Source organism: Bidens hawaiensis, unplaced genomic scaffold (genome assembly GCF_021521415.1).
Source record: "Bidens hawaiensis isolate Kalapana, Puna unplaced genomic scaffold, B.hawaiensis_p1.1 tig00015926_1, whole genome shotgun sequence".
NCBI lineage: Eukaryota > Viridiplantae > Streptophyta > Magnoliopsida > Asterales > Asteraceae > Bidens > Bidens hawaiensis.
The window spans coordinates 431,911-448,737 of NW_027492432.1; the positions used below are offsets into that span (position 1 = coordinate 431,911).

General features: G+C 33.7%; 1 long non-coding RNA gene across 1 annotated transcript; it reads right to left on the reverse strand.

Moving 5' to 3' along the window:
• Positions 1–15,209: 15,209 nt before the first annotated feature.
• Positions 15,210–16,414, reverse strand: LOC143550151 (uncharacterized). The gene is made up of 3 exons (XR_013138276.1): positions 16,281–16,414; positions 15,375–15,682; positions 15,210–15,276 (listed from the first exon to the last, which is right to left on the reverse strand). It is a non-coding gene; the product is annotated as an uncharacterized LOC143550151 (long non-coding RNA).
• Between the last annotated feature and the right edge of the window lie 413 nt (positions 16,415–16,827).

Sequence of the window (16,827 nt, forward strand, 5' to 3'; positions counted from 1 at the left end):
TAGGAATGAATAATGTTGACAGAAATAACAAGATAACGGATTGAAAATATTCAAGACACCGGTTATAAAAGATGATACAACCAAAACATGTTTAAGAAAGTCAAATTACCTCTCAGTCTCTCTAACAAACTTTAACTTATTTTAGTTGATTTTTAAAGAACAAAAACAATTATTAACGTGTTCAAATATCGACTCTCCTCTCGGTCTCCTCGACACACTATCCTAATGGAGACGAATACTACGCAACCAAGGATAGATGAACAATTTAACTTAACCAAAATTAAACCAACTAATTGCACATAAACACTCAAACTTGACAAGACAAAAACCCGCTCTTGCGCGGTCTTAATTCAAACAAGTAAAAGCAACGAGACAATATTACTTCTTATCACCTCTCGGTCTCAAAGAAGGTGTATTTTAACTGATTTTAAATGATTATATTACCCACGTATCCCTACGGTTGTACTTCCCGCAAATAAACCCAAAACACCAAGTAAAGAGCTTAACAAGCAATCAATTAATCAAAACCGATTCAATTAACTAACGCAAGAGGATTATAAGTAATAACAAATAAAACACGGCCATCATACACAATCTAATTCATGGTTTAGTTAAACTTTACATCAATAATTTAAGTCTTGAACATTAACAATCCATTAAACAAGTTAAAACTATGCAACAATCATCTATCCTAGGTAGAACAAGCAAGTTTAGCCTAACATAGATTTTGGACAGCCACAAACAATCAAAGTAAACATCATAAACATCAATATAAACATGATAAAACTCATTCAAGATCCAAACTCAATCAATAACAAGTCAATCTATCAATCAATTGCAAAACAATGTAAAACAAAAGACCAAATCAATCAAAATTAGGGTTCTTGAAAGATAAACAAAGGTTAAAGATGTATACTCAAGGTTTATGGCTGAGATTTGTGAGTGTTTGAAGCCCCTAGCTGCTGCCCCTAGTCTCCTTCTTCTTCCTCAGCCGTCAAGCCCCTCAGTCGCCAAGCTTTCTTCCTTTTTTTTCTTCTTTTCTTGCCGGCGGTTGAACTGTTCCGATCGGAACTATGTGTAGAGGTTAGGGTTTTTGATTTTCGGGATTAAGGCTTCAAGAATGGCTGATTAATGATTATTTTAACTTAATATAATATTATATTAGGCTCCTAACTTATGAGCTTGGACCGGGCCTTGATTAAACTTTGAAACTTTGACACTTAAACCCTCCAAGTTCTCTTTTTCTTGCCTTTTTTTCCACATCTTTCCATAACCTACACAAAACATTTCAACTTTGTAAAACTTTGCACTTAACCCCCTAAACTTACATAAATTTGATATTAAATCATTAAAACATTATAAAATTGTAAGGAAATATAAGTGTGTTATTCAACACATCAACGAAAAAACTGAGTATGGGACTATTCACCGAATCTGACCATATTTTTGGTCCTGGAGACTTCCATCGAATATTTTATCACCCTACGAAAGAATCGGATCAATTTGATGTCCCTAGAGCTTTCACGTGGCCCGTTCGAAATTTTGCTACTACGTCCAAAAAGGTATGTTCACCGTCAGCCTGAAAAAACTGAGTATGGGGCTATTCACCGAATCTGACCATATTTTCGGTCCTGAAGACTTCTATCGAATATTGTATAACTCTACGAGAGAATCGGACCAATTTGATGTCCCTAGAGCTTTCCCGTGGCCCGTTCGAAATTTTGCTACTACGGCCAAAGGGGTATTTTCACCGTCAGCCTGAAAAAACTGATTATGGGGCTATTCACCGAATCTGACCATATTTTCGGTCCTAGAGACTTTTATCAAATATTTTATGACCCTACGAAATAATCGGGTCAATTTTATGTCTCTAGAGCTTTCCCGTGGCTTGTTCGAAATTTTGCTACTACTGCCAAAGGGGTTGGTTCACCGTCATCCCGAACAAACTGAGTATGGGGCTATTCACCGAATCTGACCATATTTTCGATCCTGGAGACTTCCATCGAATATTTTATGACCCTACGAAAGAATCAGATCAATTTGATATCCCAAGAGGTTTCCCGTGGCCCGTTCGAAATTTTCCTACTACGGCCAAAGCGGTATGTTCACTGTCAGCCTGAAAAAACTGAGTATGGGGCTATTCACCGAATCTGACCATATTTTCGATCCTATTCCATCGAATATTTTATGACCCTACGAAAAAATCGGGTCAATTTTATGTCCCTAGAGCCTTCCAGTGGCTCGTTCGAAATTTTGATGCTACGGCCAACGGGGCAGGTTCAACTTCTTAATTATAATATATATACACACACACACACACACATATATATATATATATGTGTGATTTGGATCATTTCAGAAGTGTTCTTACGGTGAGAAGTGCGAGAAGAGATTCTAACCACATTTAATTGTAGAAGTAATTAGTAAAAAGTTTAGGAGTTTATTTTGGTAATTAAAACTAATTAATGTTAAGTTACAAATGACTATACATTTATTTTTATTTTTTTAATATGATTTAATCTTCAAAAACTACATAAAACAAAACCACCATACTGATAATACAAAAAAAAATTACATTAACCATCATAAAAACAAATACCTACACAAATTATAATATTAACCTACACATAAAAAAACTAGTTCATATTATCATCTATACATATCACAATATTAATATAAATGCACATAACTAGTTCATGGTAACCTACACAAATCACAATATTAACATATATATACAAATTCCATTACTTCATGTTATAGCCTACCCATTTGTATTTACCTACGCAGATCACAAAATTAACCTACACAAACAAAACCTATTCATGATATCACATACAATTAATAGTATTATCCTAAACTTGTAAAATATTCGCAACGTAGGAACACACAATGTTATTTATTTTTATTTTAATTATTCTATAATCTATATTTTATGTGTATGCAATACGAGTTATGTATAAGTGAATATTATTTATATGTAGGTGAAAATAAAATGAACTAGCAATTTGTGTAGGTGAATACGAGTTATGTGTAGGTGAATATTAGTTATGTGTTGGTGAAAACAAAAGAAACAAAATTTGTGTAGATGAAAATAAGTTATGTTTGTAATACGAGTTACATTTTGATAACAATAAAAATAACTAACAATTTGTATAATTAAACATGAGATATATGTAGATTACTGTGTTACTTGTGTACGTGATCAAGTAATTACAATTCACCTACATATACATTTATTTTCATATGTATGTACGTAAAAGAAAATTCAAATAAATCTTATGAAACCATGCATGTAGAATATTTTCTCTCGATTATATTTCATTAAAGTTATTCTAGAGGATTCTTTTTATATAGAAGTCAATTTATCTTTTCTAAAATTTGTAAAGAACAATCTAAGAGTAATTAGGGGAATTAATGCTTTGAACAACCAGGGGATAATCAATGGTTGAGATCGACTTCTCGCACTTCTCGCTATAATATCACTTCTCGCATGATTCATCCCCTAAATATATATATATATATATATATATATATATATTTAATAACCTATTATCATAATAGCTTTACTTAGTTGGTGTTTGAATGAATTTTTAAAACTTGCTTATTTAAGTGTTGAAAACCAAAATACGTTCAGCAAAGCTCATCTCAAAGCTTCAAACTGAGGCTTTTCAAAAAGCAAATGAGCAAAATAAAAAATAAAAAAAAATTAGAAACTCATCTTAACACCCCCATAGTAAAATATACAACTGTTTAAACTTGACTTAAATCAAACTTTTAATAAGCCGATTTTAATTAGTTCATAATCTCGATTTCAAAGAGTGTTGAAATACTTTATCCTACCTCGATAAACATAATCTTAATTTAAATTGAACAATGATATGAAAATAAATTGACGACATTTATTTATATTGCTAAACAAATCAAATGAAAAAAAAAAGGATGTGATCTTAATACATGTGGGCCGTATAGACCATGTACGATTGATAAATATAAAGAAGAGATACACAAAACAAAAAATAATAAAATATGGTGTGCAAAGATTCATGGTAAATCATGTACTAAAATAATAATAATAACATACTCGGAAGTTGAAATATGAAAATCCGTATGAATAAATACCGCCAGGAACAAAAATCTAATTTCAACATTCAACATTCAACATTCTAACATTCAACATCTATCTTCTTCTACACACAACACACTCTCTCTTTCATTTCACTAAACACACACACACAAACACAATATTACCAATTGCAAATGACAACTTCTAAACCACTTCGATCTGCTTTCCACACCATCACTTCCCGTGAGCTCAACGGCTACGTATATATGCATACATATTATTATTACCATCCGATTCCATATTCTCCATATTGATACATATACCACCGTGTCATGAATTTATGTAGAGGTGCACAAACCGGTTTAAAACTCAAAATCAGTTCTGTTTGGTCAATAAAAGTCGTAATTGGTTTATGATCGGTTTCGGTTCGGGTTGAAACTGGTTTCTTGACCAAGTTACTATTGGTTTTGGTTCGAGCTGAAACCGGTTTGTTGACTAGGTTGCCATCAGTTTCGGTTTGGGTTTTGATCGGTTTTGTTTCGCGTTTTGGCTGGTTTCGGTTCGGTTAACTGGTTTGGAACTGGTTTTGGTGGAGAAAATTACAAACCAGTCCAAACCTAGGGTTTCGGGTTGTTTGGTTACCTGGTTTATTTGCCCATCTCTATATTTTTGCATCTTTTTCATGTATTCTAAGTTGAATAGTTAGCGAAAGTTTGATTTTGCTTATCAATCGAATCGAAAAGCGAAAAATTAGCCGAATAAACTGATCTGATTAACCAAAAACCGACTTGAGGCTAATATCCGAGCCGAACTGTAAATACGGTTTCCTAATTGAATTGCAATTACAACTGGTAATGTTTTGGCTAGCAAGTTAGGTTTAGTGTATATAAACTGAGTTATGGTTTGAGCTGAGCATGTGAAACAACTGAGTAGGGTTTTATCAAGAGACACGAGTTTTGTGTAATAGGGGTTTTGAGTTATATTTCTTCTATAATGTATTGAGATTTATTAAATATTCGTTTCGTGTTTGTGTTTTTGTTTTGGCGAGTTATATCAATTTGTTCTTGACAGACAAGCAGAAATGCTCATATTCTTGCTGTTGGTGGAGAAGATGGATATGTTTGTTTATACAACACTAGCTTGAAGTTTCATAATTCAGCAACTAATGCAGAAAATGCAGGTAACTTTATATTCTTTTTAAACACTAATCATCTAATATTTTGTGTCGGCAAGATATTAACAATTGAAAACAAAGATTGACGGCCAAGATTTATTCCTATTGTTTTTACAATATAAACTGTTTCTACGGGATCCACTCTACACCTAAGTATATAATCATATATCTAGATCTATAAGTTAAACGGTACCCATTTCACATTTTCTTGTTATCAAACACCTTTTAATCACTCTAACATCATGCCGAGAAACAAACAATCGCATCATAGCATGCAAAATCTGTCACCACATCCAACACCCACTCCACATTCTAGAACACCAACTGCACGTTATGCGTTTGAAAGATCATAGATCCTCGTTAACGATAAGCGAATACCCGGTTGGAACTAATGGCAAGGCGGACCCTGAAAACCCGACCTGTTCTAAAATCACACTCACTGGAAAGGTATGGAGTTAGATTTTTTTATATATTATTTGTTTTAGTGAAATTGGTAAGTGAATTTGTTTGTTTTGTATCAGTTGAGTGTGATAGATGAAGAATCTAAGGAGGTTGTGAATGGGGATGAAATTGAATATGGTGAAATTTGTAGTGAAATTGGTGGTGTGGATGAAAGTGAAGATGGTCAAATTGGTGGTGAGGATGATAATGAAGATGGTGATGGGTTTGAAAATGAAAATGGTGAAATTTGTGGTGGGGTTGAAAATGGTGAATGTGGCGGTGGCGATGGAAATAGTGATGGTGGTCCGTATGAAAACGATGGTGGTGGCGGAAGTGGTGGTGCTACTGGTCTTCTAGGATGTCCTCGTGGAGTGGGTGTCGGAGGTGGTGAGTGGTTGTGCATGCTCCCATGCAGGGATTATGTGTTTATCGTCATCGTGATATGATAATGATTAGAAGGTGAACATGGTTTGATAAGATGAAACTGGTACCATTTAACTTAGATCTAGAAATAAGATTCTTTACTTAGGTGTCAAACTGATACTTTTTAGAACAACCCATTACCTAACCCACTTGTTTTGCCGGGCTTAGGTCGATCATAGAGTGTTCACGGTTCGGTTCAGCTTATTTTCATGGAATTTTTGTGTTGAACCGGTAAGTAGGATTTTTGTAAAAACTAAACTAATCCGACTGAATTATCTGGGTCGGCTGGAACAGCCAAAATGGTTCGGTTTTTGGTTACCAAACATCACATTTAAAAAAATATCAAACCTTTTACCATTTCAGTGTTAAAGGGATAACGAAAAACAATGTGTAAAAAAGTAATAGCATGAAATCGGTAAAACTAATGACACACAATTATATACCTAGTAATATTAAAAATTATTATACGTACTATAACTGATATTCTTTACTATAGCTAAAATCTGCATTGCATTTGCTAACTGCATATGTTAAACTGCCATACAATTAATAGAAAAAAAAAAAAAAAACTTGGAACCCACGCTTTTAGGTCCCGAAATTCAATCCAGGCATTATTAAATATCTGTCTGTCAAACTCAAAGGTTGCCAGGGTCATACCTTAACCAATTTAGGCTTAAATCTGGAAATGTCTTATGATAGGAATCATGATCTAGTTCTAGTATAAATATCATTTGTCTATTTTAGGAGGGGTTAAGTGTAATTTATATTAATGATAGGGTTTGATAGATTATAGATTAAATTTAGAGAAGATAATAAGGATAAAAAGGAAGAACGGTTATATTATTGAAAACGTAAAGAAAGATTACAATAGATACGCAGGAGCCATGGCAATGCCAACTTAAACATATTCATACTCCCCTCTCCCTCTTAGCTATCAATACCTATTTATAGAAATATAAATTGTACTTAACCCCTCCCAAAATAGACAAATGATATTTAAACTAGAACTAGATCATGATTCCTATGCATTGTGATGACATTATCAAACAAATAAATATAATTGTAAAAATGTGAATCATGTATGCGAAGTATTTTTAATTCATCAAATTTAAATTAATTATAATAATAATAATATCGATAATATAATTATAATATTACATTGTATTATACAAATCAATAATATTAAAAATACAACGGTAATAATCATATAATCATAATAATAATAATAATTATAATAATATAACAATAATAGTATTAATGATGGTTGACTATTCCATTCCTTGAAGGAATGGAAAAAAAACACCTTTTACCAAAGAATGAAAATGCTTAAAAAAGAAAAGAATTTCATTCCTTAGGAATGATCAATTCCATTACTTAATGACAACCAAACATGTTTAATTTCATTCATTTGGAATGATCTATTCCATTTCGTCTTCCATTTCTTCGTACCAAACGCTACCTTAGTATTTAAACCTTTCATATGGCACTCAGCCTTTGTGTGATTAACCTACCAGCAACCTAAAGTATCAGATTTTGATCCAAAATATGTTTGGACCATGCTCCATACAAATTTTCTGTGTAGTTAATGTGGAATAATATCGGATATAAGTCAGGACTGATATTTGGGATATTGGTAATTTTCATACAATGCAGAGTTTATATATATAGCAATTTAACACTAACAATTTAGTATACTCTCCAAAGTACCATTAATAAATTAACCTTTTGCAACTTACAAAACAATAACAATTGTAGCAAATAGGAACCGATTAAGACTTAAAACACTAACATTGCCGATAATATCGGTGCGTTTTACAATTATGATTCTGATTTTTGAAGTTTTTGATATTTCTTAATTTTGCCAATACTTTAATTTTGAATTTTATATTTGTGTGTTTTACAATTATGATTATGGTTTTTGAAGTTTTTGACTATGTGAACTTGAATCAAATTAAATTTATTAGAATTCGATTCAAATACGAATAGAATTTCGAATATGGGATATAATACGAATACAACTTTCTATGCGAACGTTTAACCAAAACTAAAATTTTGACTTATTATGAAAACCTTGTGAAGAGACGTTAAAAATATCCATGGTAAAACAGTCCTTTGACCATCATTTATTAAATAATAATAATAATAATAATAATAATAAACTATTTTCACAACTTATTGGGAAAAGACTGTTTCAGCCTTGAATGGTGACTAAATCCCAATAACCAAAACACACAAATTTATATATAATGAAAAATTAAAGAAATTATAAAATTGTTCGTATATTTTAATCCCACAAGAAAGTTAAATCAAACTTTATGACATTTATGTAACCTAAAAGTTGTCATTCAAATTTGTGTATTCCTAACCTAAAGTGTCCATGCAACAAAGGTACTTTGTAAATTTTTGTAATAAATCCTAACCGAGCCATTTGCAAAGTTTGTAGCTACAAACTGATATAAAATTCTGTATAGTATCTTTGCTGCAATAAATTAGAGGCTTTTAAGAATTTCAAGCTACACATTTGACACTTTTTATATCAATTTTGCTGTGTTTTTTTAAGTACTTTGCATCGGACAGAGTAATCAAACCTTATGAAAGTTTAATGGTTTGAGTGTGATGGTGGACTTTGAATCTTTGTGGGTGTTGGTTGAGGATGGCATTGACTGACTTGACTGGCACAAGCTAGTGATTGTATACTGAAAACATGAATCAGTTTAATGGTTTGAGTGTAGAATTTGGTTATTGACTAAATCACTAAAATTTCAAAGATATGAATGGGATATTTAATAACTGAAGTTGGTAACATTTTGTTTCATGTGATTTCTTATTATTACTCCCACGTGCATGCTCTTTTATTGTAAGACATTTGTTTATTCTTTTTCTTTTAAATTTACTAGTATCATTTAGACTAGTTAGAATTAAAAATAGATTAGTTACTTGTTTAATAATCTATGATTCTTAGTTGCTGAGCACATATTATATACGTGTGCTCGCATAATATGGTTTTAAGCGCTAGCATGCTTAGATCTATAATATATTGTAATATAATTAATAATAAACGCTTGATGAATTGTTTAGTATTTATTTTTCGAATATTTTATAAATATAATTATAAAATATATAATATTGTATCATGGGATCGAACCCTTCCGGTTCGTTTATATATACGTCCAATTCGTTTAAAAGTATTTAGCACCGACGTTTGTATCCGTTGAACATAATCAAAATTAAATAAAACAAATTACTTATATACAATATATCATGCATATGCAGGCCTATGCTAGACTCAGTTTGATTAAACTTAACAAAAATTAATCAAGCGGGAATTAACGTTAAGAAATCATTATTAAGCATTGTACGGAACATGAGCTGTTTAACGGAGTGTCACAATTACCTGTCACTTCATTATAATCGTTTGAAAGTTTTTTATCCAATTCTGAATTCTTAAAAATTACAACATAATTCATCCTGAACATGATAATACATAGGATAATTGACACGGAGTTATGATTTAACTTCTTTCCACGTCCACATCATCTTCGTAATACCGTAACAACGGCGATCCTGACATCGAAGATGAATCCGAATTCATAACTTCATCGTTTAACACGACCTCTTTTACCTTGCCCCACATCACCATGTAGAACCCAATTGATATTATCGTTGCTCCAATAACACTGAATATACAAGTTAAATGTGACATCTGCCCTGATCCGACCCGACCCAGGTACCCTTTTCTCTTACCCGATCTCTTTCTGTTATGATTTAATATTTATTTATACTTATATTTTACTTTTAATAATAATATATATATTTTCCTTCCCGCCTCTTTCTCTCTCTTTCTTTCCGCCGTCCCGTCCCGTCCCTCTTCTCTCTTTCCGCCTTCTTTTCCCTCTTGTCGCCGTCCCGCCCTTAAGCCTTGTTTCCCTCTTTGCTTGTCCTTTGGTTCTTCCCGCCTAAGGTTGTCTGCGCAGCTCCACGCGCCAGACTCCTTACAAGGAAGCCTGCGTGAAGACCATCTGTTCCAGCGATACGCGAGACGAACTCTTCTCGCAGCGCGCTAAGAATTGTAATTCTTCTCGCAGCGCGCGAAGAACGGTAGTTCTTCCCGCGACGCGCTAAGGATTTGTAGTTCTTCTCGCAGCGCGCTAAGGATCGTAGTTCATCCCTCGACGCGCGAAGAATTATAGTTCTTCCCGCGGCGCGCTAGGAATTTTAGTTCCTCCCGCGGCGCGCTAAGAAATGTGATTCTTCCCGCGGCGCGCTTAGAAATGTAGTTCTTTCCGCGATGCGTTAAGGTTGTTCTGTCTGCCTTCGCGCTCGCGCTCTCTTGACCTTCTATGTCAGCCTTCTCGCGCTAAACCCTTTGAGTTTTCTTCTGTTGAATCTAACCGTTTGCTTTTGTGTTGTCTTATCTTTTGAGCTGTTGACCTAATCTGCTTTATGTCTGAAAAGTTACTTTCGGCGCAGCATGCGCACCAACCCCATTGGTTGGCAGAAAAAGTGACTGACATAATCTTTTGAGATCTGCTTTTGCCATGCTTGACCAGTACCTTTTTCTGAACCGCCCATGCCTTGTTACTGTTCCCTGTCAGCCTTTTTCTCTTTTTCCCTGCTGCCATATCTTTTGATATCTTTTGCTTTTGGAATCTTTTGCTTTTTGAGATCTTTTCCCCTTTTTCTAGGGATTGTGTTCCCTAGGGTTTCTCTATAAATAATAATGATATTTTTCCTAACACTACACACACAAACACTTAATCTCTCCTGTTTTCCTTGCTCTCTGCCGCCTCCCTCTCTGCCTCCGTCTTCCTCCCTGTTCTGTCCTGCTTTTCCGGTAACATATATTATATATAATAATTTACTTATTAATTATGCTAACTTATAATCAAGACTTAAAACAATAATCTTATTTATAGGTTAACTTGTGCTTGTTTAAAGTTGGTTCTTGCTTTATCTTACACCGCATCGTTTATCAAGTGAGTAATCTCGTACCTAATCCCTTTTTGCTTTTAATGTTTTGGGATGTTCATGTGTTCATACAAACTTAGAGTCTTAAACTGTTTATGAACTTTAGTCGCGCAGTATCCCATGTGTTGAGGACGTAGACTTGGCTGTTTATTTGTATGTGTGGATCATTAACCGTCTTGTCGGTCTATTCCGCAGTTCTCATGGTACCATTAGATGAACACGGGAGAACTATCGTTTATGATTTTCTCTTTTGTTTGCACATGCACAGTTTGTCTTGTTTGTGAGCTCAATTGTGAGCACTGGCAGTCTTATGAATCTTAGAGTTGGTCCCGATCAGATTACACCCTTGTTGAAAACCAGACATACACATGTTGCGCGCAGATTTATGGTTATCTATGTATTGTATTAAACTTGATTTCTCACCAACACGCAAGTGTTTGACGTTTATTTTAACACATGTTCAGGTTTGCAGTAGCTGTTTTGGAGCTTGTGGACACATAGGAAGTTTTCTTTATTTTGGACCTAGATTAAAATGTATCAAGACAAGTTTTTACTGTTCGAATATTATGATTTATAATATATTGCTTTATGATGATTTATGTTATCTTGTGTTTACCCTGCGCGTGCGCGAATGAATGTATTTATTAAATATTGACACCCAATAGTGTCACGAGTAATGAAACAATATGTGGCGCCCCGATGTATAATCCGCCTTTGGTCGGGGTGTTACATTAAACCCTCACACACATAGCCGGTTTGGATAGGAGAGCAGGGTGGTCAACGGCCTCATGACTGAATTTTTTTTAATATATGTATATTTTATGATAAAATATTTACTTTTAATGTTAAATTCAATTACTCAACTCATTTAAGCCTCTTTTTTATAGTCAATAAAAAAATAAATAAATCTCACAATCAAAATCATAACTAAGTTAGCCGATACAAAATTTTAATTGATTAAACACAACAAACTCTTTTGCTTAAGATTCAAATTTTTTTTCGCATTAGGCCAAATAATTTTTTTTTTTAAATTTCTTGAAGACGGCCGTACTAACACATTAAGTTTGATCATGATTAGTTGATTGACCAGAATTTCATAATACCTTCCAAGATAGAGGTCGTCCCCAAGGAACATAACACCCATGGCAACTACTATAGCAATCGATAACGGTTTAAACATGACCAAAAATAATGGCGCTTTCAAGCGCAATGCCCACGTGTGGACACTGATGTTCAAGCATAAACCAATCATGCCCTGCAAGGCTGAAGAAACTCAAAAAATCTTGCTTTGACACCATGTTATTGATCACAAAACTTTGAAAATCGACTTCATTTGGGCACTCACCGAACACAAAATCGAGGCTAAGGCTATATCGGGCTTGATTTTCCAAGCACTTGAATCTTGTTCAACAAAAGCCCCTACAATTGCGGCCAAAAGGCTCACTATCAAGTCGTAAAAGAGCACCACCACTACTAGTTTTGCCGGGTACTCCTTCATGATTTGTGTCTGCGCGTTATATTTAACTTTAGTGACTAATTATTTACATTACATATGTGTATTGTTGATTCTATTCGCATACTCAATTGGAAAACTATCTCATTCCCGTCCCAATACCTATCGGTGTTGGGTAACCCGTAGGTATTAGGTAAGCCTGTTAGTTTGTTAAAAGTTACTCACTATAATTTTCAAATACACCTTATAATATTTTAATCTTATGTAATTTTAATACCCGATGAAACTAGAAATATAAAAACAAACAAAAAAAATAATGAATTAGTATATTATTATATTAATCAATGACAAATTATAATAAAATGTTTACGGGTATGGTTAAGTTAACGGGTATGTATGTTTTAGATAATCAGGCACGAGCATCATGATTTGAGTTTGCTTGTGAGTGAAGTGTACGTGGATGGTATTTGATATTTCAATTCGTTTTTTAGGATGGACTTAAGATCGAGTTTCAGATACCTGCACTATGTAGCACAAGGGAAGCAAAGTGTACTCGGCAGTTAGAAAAAGACCACCAAGAGCCCAGTTTGGTTGTGAAGTACCGAGGGAAACCGATGGCGAATTAGACCGAGAAGACCATAGACCTGAAATAAGCTTGGGTCCTTTGTAAAGTGTGACAACAAATGCACCTGCTATAGAAACAATTGTGCCCACTAATTTTGCATGAAAACTTTTATTTGATAAAGATAGTGTCTCCATCCTGTATTTGCCATAAAAATAAACTATACACTATATTATAAGCAATATCGTCACAAAAATAGAATAAAAATAAGATCAACAAAGTTTTTGGTTCAGTTTCATTTTTTTTCTTGTTCTAGCCAAGACTTATGATACGTATGTTAGGGATGTAAACGTGTAGAGCTCGACTAGGCTTGAGCCAATGTTTGTTTAAGTTACGAGAGCTCGGGCTTGGCTCGATTCAACTCTATGCGTTTATTTTTTAGGTAATTTTTATATTATACAATCTATTAGATCTAGTGGTTGGCATGGACATAACCGCTACCACATTTTTATATCTATACTAAAAGAAAGAATTAATAGATTGATATGTTTTTCGTTCGATCTAATAGACTGAATAATGTATGAAAAGTAATTGTCGACCATCCGATTTTATAGATTTCCGCAATCTATCAAAACTAACGGAACACAGATTGTGTGGTTGTGAACTCCGGGCAAGATATTTACCGGAGGAAGCACCACCAAAACTCTGGTGGTTGCCCACTCCTTCGCTATACTCACAAACAATTATTTTAATTTTTTTTTCCTACTCACTCACATCATTATATAGAATGAAGAATAGTAACCTGGCCTCCATAAGTAGAGAGTTACTATCACTCTCAAGTTTCCACTATATATACCAGAGTATTAATTAAGAATGAGGTGTTGAAGGTAAACAAAGAAACAAAACTATATTTTTCTAATTTTCTTCATATTTTATAGATAAAGGGTAGTATGGAGTGTGAGATGGAAGTGTATTCACATGGAAGCCTTACTTTCTCTATAAAAATATAGAAAGGAAAAAAAAAGTAAAACACTTTGGAATCTCAATAATAGAAGAAAATTTGATTAAAACAATAGTGACCCTCTATATTTGAGTAATTTTGTGAGTGTAAAAAATGAGACAAAACAATAAATTAATTGTTTGTGAGTACTAGGGGTGTGCATGGGTCGGTTTGGGGCGGTTTTGAGCCAAACCCATAACCATAACCGATATGTTGGTTAATGAATAACCATAACCATAACCGATCCGTTATGGCGGTTATGGTTAATCGGTTTTGTAGGTTATAGTGAGCGATTATGGGTCGGTTAACCGTAACCATAAAATGTAATTGGTCTTAAAAGTTTGGTACTGATTATTACAAAAAACAACATGACATATTCTAACAAAGTATATAATCGTTAATATTAATACCAAATATTAAAAAGAATGACATTATATAATCAAACAATGAATTTAACTTCATTTGATAAAAAAAACGTCGAACCAAAAACATCAAAATGATATAATCCAACAACATGCTTGGTGGAAGTTAATCCCAAACATATTGTTGGTTAAATAAATGGGTCGGTTCGGTTATAGCGGTTTTGGAATTATCTTTAACCAAAACCGACCCATATTTGACGGTTTTTAAAATTTCATTAAACCGACCCACCGGTTATGTCGGTTATCGGTTAAATCGGTTCGGTTATGTCGGTTATGGTTCGGTTAAACGGTTATGGCAGTTAAGTTGCTTACCCCTAGTGAGTACAATGGGGATAAAGATGGAGAATCGATGTGAAGGGTTTTTAAAAAAATAAACAAGGCTTAGTGAAAACGGTGTTTTTAAGCTAATTATAAAGATGGAGATAAAGAGATTCAGACAATAATGCTCTAAACTATGACAATACATACTAAATTTAAATTTTTGTCTTAAGTAGAAGCGAACCTAAAAATGATTGCAAGGATGAAGGTAAAAGCAGGAAGAAGATTGCTGATCGCCGAAGCCAAAGTTGGTGAACTGTAAATAATTCCGGTATACCCCATGATTTGTGATGCACACCTGATTACCACAACTTATATTAATCGTTTATTATTACTCGATACAAAATAATCAGCCGAATTAAAAATAAATAAATAAAAAACGTTCCCCGATAACCCCCATAAGGCCGATTTTGCTAATGATCGAGATATTCATAGGAGGAAGCACTCGCAATCTATTTTCCATCAGAAAAAAAAATAAATAAATAAATAAGGATAAACTATATTACAATTTTTGTGCTTTTGAATATCCATTACGTCTAAAACTCAATACTTGTTAGAGACGAAGGGCGCTGGAAGGAGAAGGAAGGCGCCGAAAGCATATGAGTACACAACATAAACATGGTGACTCATTCCTTAGAGTGTGGCCGCTTTGTACAAGGTGTTGAGTCCAACATTGGTGCATTCGATGGTGATCATGGCGACGAGTAGTAGCACATCTCGATAAAAGAAGTATCTTCGATCGCCGGCCATGTTTGAAGGACTAGATCTCTTGTGTTATGTTGCTATGTGAAGATAAGAGAGCATAAAATTAGTGTGTAGTGGCCGGTTACCTTTTAAAGAAGAACATTTAAAGATTACCTAAGATTAGGGGTGTGCATAGGTCGGTTTGGAGCGGTTTTGAGCCAAACCCATAACCATAACCGACATGTCGGTTAATGGATAACCGTAACCATAATCGATCCGTTATGGCGGTTTCGGTTAATCGGTTTTGATGGTTAAAGCGAGTTGGTTATGGTTCGGTTAACCGTAACTAAAACAATTTAATTGAGCCTAAAAGTTTGATAGCAAATAATAGAAAAAATGACCTGACATAATTCAACAAAATATATAATCCATAATATTAATATCAAATGTTGAAAAAATAGCATAATATAATCTAACAATGAAATTTAAGTTAATTTGATAACAAAAGTTTAACCGTACACATCAAAATGGTATAATCCGACAATATGTTTGTTGAAAATAAATCTCAAACATATTGTTGGTTAAATAAATGGGTCGGTTCGGTTATGGCGGGTTTGGAAGTATCTATAACCACAACCAACCCGCATTTGGCGGTTTTCAAAACTTCATTAAAACCGACCCACCGGTTATGACGGTTATCGGTTAAAATCGGTTCGGTTATGACGGTTATGGTTCGGTTAACGGTTTTGATGGTTAAATTGCTCACCCGTACCTAAGATAATGTCAACTGGTTGGTAGTGGGAGTATGGGACGTATGCTTTTGACAATGAAAGTTTGTACATATGCTACTTAAATTATCGGCTACTCCAATATTATTCACTAAATAATGAGTGAATTGCGTGGATTATTTTTTTTTAACTCTTTTATAATAACACCTATGCTACTATTTGTTTTTTTGTTTTTAAAACAAAAATCAAAATTAATTATATGCAAGTTCAACCAGGTGAATTAATTTTAAGCAATTAGCAGGCAGGCAGGCTAGTTGCTTATTTATCTTTTAATTCTTTTACGAATAGCTAAACGTTTAAAAGTACCTTGGTTTGGATGAATACTTCGTAGTGTTTAATTTTCGGTTTTGGATTATTTGTTGATTGGTTCATGCTTTGTTAAAGTTCTTATTGCTTTTGGTTAATTATGATGCATGTGCATATTTGGTGTTAATTTTTGATCAATTTAATTTCATATGTATTTTGTTGAAAGTCTTTCATTGATAGATGGATGTTATCATGTTAGGTTGTTTAGTGTATGTTTGTAACTAG